Source organism: Ailuropoda melanoleuca, chromosome X (genome assembly GCF_002007445.2).
Source record: "Ailuropoda melanoleuca isolate Jingjing chromosome X, ASM200744v2, whole genome shotgun sequence".
Classification (NCBI taxonomy): Eukaryota; Metazoa; Chordata; class Mammalia; order Carnivora; family Ursidae; genus Ailuropoda; species Ailuropoda melanoleuca.
In genome coordinates, this window is record NC_048238.1 from 68,653,017 (window position 1) to 68,663,147 (window position 10,131).

At 34.7% G+C, this 10,131-nt stretch overlaps 1 pseudogene; it reads left to right on the plus strand.

Moving 5' to 3' along the window:
• Positions 1-608: 608 nt before the first annotated feature.
• Positions 609-10,131, plus strand: part of LOC100483802 — a 172,420-nt pseudogene continuing 162,897 nt past the window's right edge.

Sequence of the window (10,131 nt, forward strand, 5' to 3'; positions counted from 1 at the left end):
TAAGAACAGAACAAGAGTTTCACAAGGCTCTTCCTATAGCTTAGATATATTTTTATCTCTAGTAGAGTGTACAGCATAAATCTAATAAAACTTGAATGAATGAACACATTAATCTCTTATTTTGACACTTCACAGAAAAAAAAAAAACCCTGATTGCCCTCATCTAATTTAACAGAATGTACTATCTTCTCAAAATAAATATATGTTCAGGAAATGTGTGAGGAAATACAAATGTAGAAATCAACATGGGTTAATAAGTTTATTCAAGCAAGGTAAAGTGCAAAGGAACATGTATAGAATAATCTTTCAAAAATATTATACACAATTATGTGAGAACTACAAACAAAACACATGGTATTCCTGGTCAAAAGTAAAGAAAGTAACGACAGTTACTGCCTACATTGAAAGTATTACATTGACATGGAAGAGAGCTCCTTAGACAACGTAGTCTCCTGTGTAAGAGAAACTTAGAGGAAGATAATTCAGACAATTGACATATCTTGAGCACAAAATCCTGAGAACTACTTTGGAACAAAAAAATGTGTAAAAATAGGACAAAAAGCAGACATCATTCATTTGTGCATTTTTACCACTGTCCCCACTGCAGCATGGTTGCAGCAAAAGGAGATGATGAGGTAAGCTGGCTTGTCTATCTAGGATGAAAAATGGGTATGCTGCTTGCTCTTGAGTCCAACAACTCAGGATTCCTTATTGATTTGTAGAATTATTATGAGCAGCAACATAATCAAATCCAGCAGAAAGTAATCCTAATAGAGTTTGTGAAAGAGACAATCTTAACAAATATTTACCATGCCACCTTGTCATTTGGTAGGAAAAAAGAAGAATTATTTCCCTCATAACCTGGCACTAAATTTTCAAGGCAAAGAGACCTGCCAAATTTTATTATCCTCATTTTACAGTATATGCATTCATTAAATGAATTATCCAAACCCACAGAAATATTCTAGCACTATGGGTTCTTTAAAACTTCTTAATAGATATGGGGTTGCTAAACATCCTTACCCAAACTGTGTAAGGAAATGCTCTGCTTTGTTGTCACTGTCAGAGTTTGAAGAAAAGTTGTGAAAGGATTTAGTATCCTGCTTTGAAGTTTTAACACAAACTTGGGAGATTGTGAGAATTACTCCTGTTGCTGATGGCAAGACTAGAAATGCAAAATGTTTTTTCTACTTGTCCTCACACTGGCTCTCTGATAAAATCTCTCTGGCTTATTTTTTTATTCTACCCCTTCTGCTTCATTTCCCCCACCACCATCATTGCTCCTGAATATCAGTGCTTCCTAGGCTCTTTGAGACCTGTTCTACTTTATTTTGGGAAATACAAAGAACAAAGTGAATTGTTTATTAATGTGCAGTGCTTTCATAATCAACTCCAGATTCTCATTTTTACTGGACACCATATAGCCACTGTGCTATTTTGATAGGAAGCATTTTGAGCGTGCTAGCTTGACCCAGAATATTATTGCCATAGCTCTCTGACAGTGATTCATATTGCACAATCCTTCCTTGTCATTTCCAAAGCAACTTTGGCCATATAGGGGTGAGACTGCAAGATTAGGATGATTTTTTTTTCTGGAAAATTGACTACATGCTTTTCAGTCTATGGCATCTCTGAAGCAGCATGGGTCAGTACCTTGACACAAATTATTCCAGTGGCAATCCTTAGCCTTCCTCATTTGTTATTTAGTTTCTATAATTTTAAATTCAGTTATTGAAGAAAGGTAGTACTCAAACTCTATTTTATGTATTAAAAGTTTCACTCTTATTTTTAAAATATTTGAATATCCTTTTCTTAAATGCCAAAAAATAAACGGTTATAAAGAATTGTGTAGCATTCCAATCACCATATCAACTGCCAAAACCAGTCTTTTCATTTCTCATTTTGAGGAAATGCTTTATGTAAGGTATTACGTCTTTGAACCAAACATTATTTTTATTTTTGAATCTTCATAGTATGATGTTGTGAACTATCCCTGGGGTTTTAGGAAGTGCTGAATATAAAGTTGTGAAGTTGCAGAATATGAAAAGTGTATATGTTCTCCTTTCACAGTTTTCAAACTGGCACCTGCTAATTGTATTTTTTGTCTATAAATGGGTTATTTCCTTATTATATTCGTCTTCAAGTTGTTAAATTCTAGTATCATAGAAGGTGGTATGTATCAATATATTCATCCCAGGGGAAAAATCATCTATATACAATGATTCCTTGTAACTTTGCAAACATATGGAATGTTTCAGCAATATAAGCTACATTTCAGATCAACTTGAACAATGTTGCTAAAGCACTGAAAGGTATATGAAGTCAAATACCATTGTAGGAATAGATTCTCATGACATCAGTAAAAAGGAAAAAAAAAGATTCAGAACTTCATGTCAGAATTCAGACCCATGTGATTATGTGTATTTGATCCTGCTAAGTGTAAATGAGAAGGTTCAGACTTATTTATTTTACATTTCTAAGATAAAATTAATGGCCCTTGAAGGATTTTATGATCCTTTAACTTGTAAATGACCATATCAATATTTTTCTCACTTATGAAGTACAGCTGTGTGGTGAAAGAAGCTCCAACTATCATTTCCAAAAACTAAAGAAAGCTCATCCTTACCAATAACAATTTGCTTATAGAAAATGCAATGTCTTATTTTCTTGAGGTATAGCATACAGTGTAAGAGGAAATGCCAGGCTGAAATAAGTCCACATTTTCACAAATAATTAGCTTTCTAGTGATATTTTAGACTAGCAGCATTGTAGTTTTGAGTGCACCATATTTTATGTACTTCAGAATCAAAACACTAAACACATACATATATCTAACAGAGAGAAAGAGGTGGATTATTTTAGCCAAATTAAATTTAGGTGCCCTATTCCAACAGAAGTCAACTTAAGCCAGTTCAGTGCTCATTTCTTTGAGCTGTAACTTGACGCTTATAATATTTTCATTTAAATTATTTCAAAATAGACGTGCAGAAACTTTCTTGTTAAAACTGTGAAACCAGGGCTCCTGAGTGGCTCAGTCAGTTAAGCATCAGACTTTTGATTTCAGCTCAGGTCATGATCTCAGTGTCATCAGATGGAGCCCCACATTGGGCTCTGCACTCAGTGGGAAGTCTGCTTGAGATTCTCTCTTTCCCTCTTCCTCTGCCCCTCCCCCCACTTGTATGCTCTCTCTCTCTGTCAAAATAAATAAATAAAAGTCTTTAAACATTTTTAAACACCTGTGAAACTAGGTTCTGTGAGTTCACACTAAGTAGAGAATGTTAATTGAAAGTAAAAAGTCAAGGGGTGCCTGGCTGGCTCAGTTGGAAAAGCATGCAACTCTTGAACTTAGGGTTGAGCTGAAGCCCCATGTTGAGAACAGAAATTACTAAAAATGAACAAATAAATAAATACACTTAAAAAAAGAAGTGAAAAGTCAAAACAATGAGGTTCAATTAAACTCTATCAGGAAATATGGAAATCCAAATAAAGAAGGCCCTGTGAAGAAAGAAAAGCCTTTTCCACTTGAGGATTTCTCTTTTCCTTCTTCAAATATTTGAAGCAGGTTCTATAAAAAGTGTTTCTCACTAAGATACTTCATTTTTTCTAAGTGTTGGATGAAAGTTCCATTTTTAACTGAGCATCAAAAATTATCAGATAGTTTTGTAGATGCTGGTGATTGATAGTTATTCCACATCCTGTGAAATGCTGTGTGAAAGACAATTATTATTATGAAACTAACTTGCAACATATTTTTTTATCTCTTGTGTATGTCATTTTGCAGTTTCAGCTTCTTCTTCAAAGTAGCAAGATGTATGCTTGCTATTTTTGCATATATTCAAATAGGGCTTTCCAACACTAACAAAGCTAGTAAGAAGAATGGTCTGACTCAACCAATCAGAATAACAAATTGTTTTGAAGACATTTGGTGCAATGCCTATGATAGAAAGTACCTAGGATATTATCATGGTTCAAAGCACCCTGAAACTTTCAACATGTTCTTGGAAAGATTTTTTTAATTCCAACTGCTGGTTTCATTCATTCTTAGTGGAGGAGTAGGCATTTTTACATTTTGAGTTGCCATTGTTTTAAGTGTCATTAACTATAGTAAGACTACTATATTTTATTTTCACTGGGGAATTATTAAAATTAGAAAGGTTCCACGGCCAAACTAAGCCAGATGAAACAATTTATGCAATACTTACAAAGTTTAAGGACACTCATTGGAAACTGAGCAGGTCTCTGATTATTAAAATACATATCTTCCCTGCTAGATATCTATCAGTTATTCCATTCTTAATTTTGGGCATACTGAATTTTGTTTGCTAGGTAATTAATTAACTTAGTGTGCACCAGCTTGATTATTTTGAGGCATGTTTTAAGCTTTGTTAGGGCAGGTGAAGAGTTGTGCTTGTTCTAAAGTTGAAGTAGTCTTATTCCTTAGGTGTGCAACAAGTCTTCTAAATTTTTTTTATTTAAATTCCAGTTAGTTAACATATGGTGTAATGTTAGTTTCAAGTGTAGAATTTAGTGATTCTTCACTTGCATACAACACTTGGCACTCATCACAAGTGCACTCCTTAACCCATCACCTATTTAACCCATCCCACCCACCTCCCCTCCAGTAGCAATCAGTTTGTTCTCTATAGTTGAGTCTGTTTCTTGGTTTGCCTCTCTTTTCACCCCCTCTGTTCACTTGTTTTGTTTCTTAAATTTCACATATGAGTGAAATCATATGTTATTTGTCTTTCTCTGACCACCTTATTTTGCCTAACATAATGCTTTCTAGGTCCATCCATGTCATTGCAATGGCAAGATTTCATTCTTTTTTATAAATGAAGAATATTCCATTGTATATATATGCCATCTCTTCTTTATACACTCATCAGTTGATGGAAATTGGGGCTCTTTCCATAATTTGGCTATTGTTGATAATGTTGCTAGAAACATTGGGTTCATGTATCCCTTCAAATCAGTATTTCTGTATTATTTGTGTAAATACCTACTAGTGCAAGGCCAAAATGTAGGGTAGTTTTATTTTTAACTTGTTGAGGAATCTTTATACTCTTTTCAAGAGTGGCTGCATAGTTTGCATTCCCACAACAGTGTAAGAGGTTCCCTTTCCTCCACATCCTAGCCAACATCTGTTGTTTCCTGTGTTGTTAATTTTAGCCATTCTGACAGTTGAAGTGATATCTCATCGTAGTTTTGATTTGTATTTCCCTGATGATGAGTGATGTTGAGTATCTTTTCATATGTCTGTTAACCATCTGTATGTCTTCTTTAGAAAAATGTCTATTCATGGTTTCTGCTCATTTATTAACTGCTTTATTGTTTTTTTGGGGTGTTGGGTTGTATAAGCTCTTTATATATTTTGGATACTAACCCTTTATCAGATATGTCATTTGCAAATATTTTCTCCCATTCTATCAGTTGCCTTTTCGTTTTGTTGATTGCTTCCTTCACTTTGCAGAAGGTTCTTATTTTAATGAAATCCCAAGAGTTTATTTTTGCTTTTGTTTCTCTTGCCTCAGGAGACATATCTAGAAAGAAGTTACAAAGGCTGATGTCAAAGAGGTTACTGCCTATATTTACCTCTAAGATTTTGATGGCTTCTTGTCTCACATTTAGGTCTTTCATTCATTTTGAATTTCATTTTCTGTATGCTGTAAGAAAGTGGTACAGTTTCATTATTTTACATGTTGTTGTCCAGTTTTTCCAACATCATTTCTTGAAGAGACTGTCTTTTTTCCATTAGATATTCTTTCCTGCTTTGTCAAAGATTAATTCACCATGTAGTTGTGGGTTCATTTCTGGGTTTCCTATTCTATTCTATTGATCTATGTGTTTATTTTTGTGCTAGGACCACACTGTCTTGATGACTACAGCTTGTAAAATATCTTGAAGTCTGGAATTGTGACCTTCATCTTTGATTTTCTTTTTCAAGATTGCTTTGGCTCTTCACAGCCTTTTGTGGTTCTATATAAACTTTAGGGTTGTTTGTTCTAGCTCTGTGAAAAATATTGGTGGTATTTTGATAAAGACTGCATTAAATGTGCAGATTGCTTTGGGTAGTTTAAACATTTTAACAATGTTTGTTCTTCCAACCCATGAAGATGGAATATTTCTCCATTTATTTGTGTCATCTTCAATTTCCTTCACAAGTGCTCTATAATTTTCAGGGTATAGATCTTTGCCTCTTTGGTTAGGTTTATCACTGAATCTCTTACAGTTTTTGGTACAGTTGTAACTGGGATTGATTCCTTGATTTCTCTTTCTGCTGCTTCATTATTGGTGTCTAGAAATACAACACAATTCTGTACTTGATTTTGTATCCTGCAACCTTACTGAATTTGTGTATCAGTTCTGGCAATTTTTTCATGGTCTTTTGTGTTTTCTACATGGAGTATCATGTTGACTGCAAATAGTGAAAATGTTTCTTCTTCCTTACCAATTTGAATGCCTTTTGTTTATTTTTGTTGTCTGATGGCTGAGGTTAGGATTTCCAGTACTTTGTTAAATAACAGTGGCAAGAGTGGACATCCCAGTCTTGTTACTGGTCTCAAGGAAAAGTTCTCAGCTTTTCCCCATGGAAATGATATTAGCTGTGAGTTTTTCATATATGGCCTTTATTATGTTGAAGTATGTTCTCTCTAATCCTTTTTTGTTGAGAGTTTTTATCATTAATGTATATTGTACTTTGTTAACTGCTTTTTCTGCATCTATTGAAAGGATCATCCGTTTCTTATCCTTTCTCCTTTCTTTTATTAATGTTGTGAATAACGTTGTTTGATTTACCAATATTGAACCATCCTTGCAGTCCAGGAATAATGATGAATGATTCTTTTAATGTACTGTTGGATTTGGTTTGCTAATATTTTGCTGAGAATTTGTGCATCCATGTTCGTCAGGGATAATGGCCTGTAGTTCTCTTTTTTAGTGGAGTCTTTATCTGGTTTTGCTATCAGGTAATGCTGACTTCATAGAATGAATTTGGAAGTTTTCCTTCTATCTCTGTTTTTTGGCATAATTTGAGAATAGGCATTAACTTTTCTTTAAATTTTTGGTAGAAAAAAAAATATATGTTTGGTAGAATTCCCCTGTGAAGCCATCTGGAGCTGGACTTTGGTTTATTGGGAAATTTTTTATTACTAATTCAATTTCTTTGCTGGTTATCAGTCTATTCAAGTTTTCTATGTCTTCCTGTTTCAGTGTTGGTAGTTTATACACTTCTAGGAATTTATCCATTTCTTCCAGATTGTCCAAATTGTTGGCAAATAATTTCTAATACTATTATCTTACAATTATATTTCTGTGGTGTTAGTTGTTATTTTTCCTCTCTCATTTGTGATATTATTTATCTGGGTCCTTTCTCTTATATTTTTGATAAGTCTGTCTAGGAGTCTGTCAATTTTATTAAGTTTTTCAATGAAGCAGCTTTTGGTTTCATTGATCTGTTCCCTTGTTCTTGTCTTTTTTTTAAGTTTCTGTATCATTTATTTCTGCTCTAATCTTTATTATTTCCCTTCTTCTACTGGCTTTAGGCTTTGTCTGTTGTTTTTTTTTTTTTTCTAGCTCCTTTAGGGGTATGGTTAGGTTGTTTATTTGAGGTTTTTCTTGCTTCTTGAGGTAGGGATGTATTGAAATATATTTTGCTCTTAAGACCTGTCTGGCTTCTTCCCAGAGATTTTGGACCCCATATTTTCATTTTCATTTGTTTCCATATATTTTTTAATTTCTTATTTGATTTTCTGGTTCCCCACTTATTGCTTAATAGTATGTTCTCTAATGTCCATGTATTTGTGTTTCTTCTAATTTTTTCTTGTAGTTGACTTCAAGTTTCATAGCGATGTGGTCAGAAAATATGCATGGTATGATCTCAATCTTTTGTATTTGCTGAGACCTGAGTTGTGATGTGGTATTTGATCTATTCTGGAGAATGCCCCATGTGCACTTGAAAGGAATGTGTATTCTTCTCTTTAAGATGAAATGCTCTAATGTATCTGTTAAGCCCATCTGGTCCAGTGCATCATTCAAAGCCTTTGTTTCCTTGTTGATTTTCTGCTGAGAAGATCTGTCCATTGATTTTGGTGGGGCATTAAAGTCCCCAACTGTTATTGTATTATTATCAGTGAATTCCTTTATGTTTAGTATTACTTGCTTTATATATTTGGGTGCTCCCACATTGGGGGCATAAATATTTACAATTGTTACATATTCTTGTTGGATAATCCCCTTTATTATGATGTAGTGCTCTTCGTCATCTCTTATTAGAGTCTTCGGTTTAATCTAGTTTGCCTGACATACATATTGCTACTCTGGCTTTTTTTGATGTCCATTTCCATTATAAATATTTCTACATCCCCTCACTTTCAATCTGAAAGTGTCTATAGGTCTAAAATGAGTCTCTTGTCTCACATCAAGGTCTTTCATCCATTTGGAGTTTATCTTTGTGCATGGTGTGAGAGAGTGGTCAAGTTTCATTCTTTTGCATGTAGCTGTCCAATTCCCAGCACCACTTATTGAAGAGACTGTCTTTTTTCCACTGGATGTTTTTTCCTACTTTGTCAAAGATTAGTTGCCCAAAGAGCCGAGGGTCCATTTCTGGGTTCTCTATTCTGTTCCGTTGGTCTATGTGTCTGTTTTTATGCCAGTACCATGCTGCCTTGGTGATCACAGCTTTGTAGTACAGCTTGAAATATGGCAACATGATGCCCCAGCTTTGTTTTTCCTTTTCAACAATTCCTTGGCGATTTGGGGCCTTTTCTGGTTCCACACAAATTTAAGGGCTGTTTGTTCCAGTTCTTTGAAAAATGTCATTGGTATTTTGATCAGGATGGCATTGAAAGTGTAGATTGCTCTGGGTAGCATAGACATTTTAACTATGTTTATTCTTCGGATCCATGAGAATGGAATATTTTTCCATCATTTTGTGTCTTCTTCAATGTCTTTCAAAAGTGATTTGTAGTTCCTAGGATATAGATCCTTTACATCTCTGGCTAATTCCAAGATAATGTATGATTTTTGGTGCTATTGTAAATGGAATGGATTCCCTAATTTCAATCTTCAGTCTCATTGTTCATGTATAGAAGTAGGGGAAGAAAGGGATAAAGAAAGGGGGGGTAATCAGAAGGGGGAATGAAGCATGAGAGACTATGGACTCTGAGAAACAAACTGAGGGCTTCAGAGGGGAGGGGGGTGGGGGAATGGGATAGGCTGGTGATGGGTAGTAAGGAGGGCATGTATTGCATGGTGCACTGGGTGTTATACACAACTAATGAATCATCAAACTTTATATCAAAAACCAGGGATGTACTGTATGGTGACTAACATAATATAGTAAAAAAATAGAAATGCAACTGATTTTTGAGCATTGATTTTGTATCCTGCCACATTACTGAATTGCTTTATAAGTTCTAGGAGATTCAGGGTGGAGTCTTTCGGGTTTTCCATATAGAGTATCATGTCATCTGCTAAGAGAGACAGTTTGACTTCTTCTTTGCCAATTTGGATACCTTTTATCCCTTTTTGTTGTCTGATTGCTGTTGCAAGGGCTTCTAGTACTGTGTTGAATAATAATGGTTAGAGTGGGCATCCTTGTGGTGTTCCTGATCTTAAAGGAAAGGCTTCCAGCTTTTCCCCATTGAGAATGATATTTGCTGTACGCTTTTCATAGATGGTTTTTACGAAATTGAGGAATGTACCCTCTATCCCTACACTCTGAAGGGTTTTAATCAGGAAAGATGCTGTAATTTGTCAAATGCTTTTTCTGCATCAATTGAGAGGATCATATGGTTCTTGATTCTTTTCTTGTTGATACGATCTATCACACTGATCGATTTGCGAATGTTGAACCATCCTTGCATCCCAGGGATGAATCTCACTTGGTCTTGATGGATAAATCTTTTAATGTACTGTTGGATCCTATTAGCTAGGATCTTGCTGAGAATTTTGGCATCCATATTCATCAGGGATATTGGTCTGTAATTGTCCTTTTTGATGGGGTCTTTGCCTGGTTTGGGGAATCAAGGTAATACTGCCCTCATAGAATAAGTTTGGTAGTTTTCCTTCTGTTTCTATTTTTTGAAACAGCTTTAGGAGAATAGGTATTATTTCTTCTTTGAATGTTTGGTA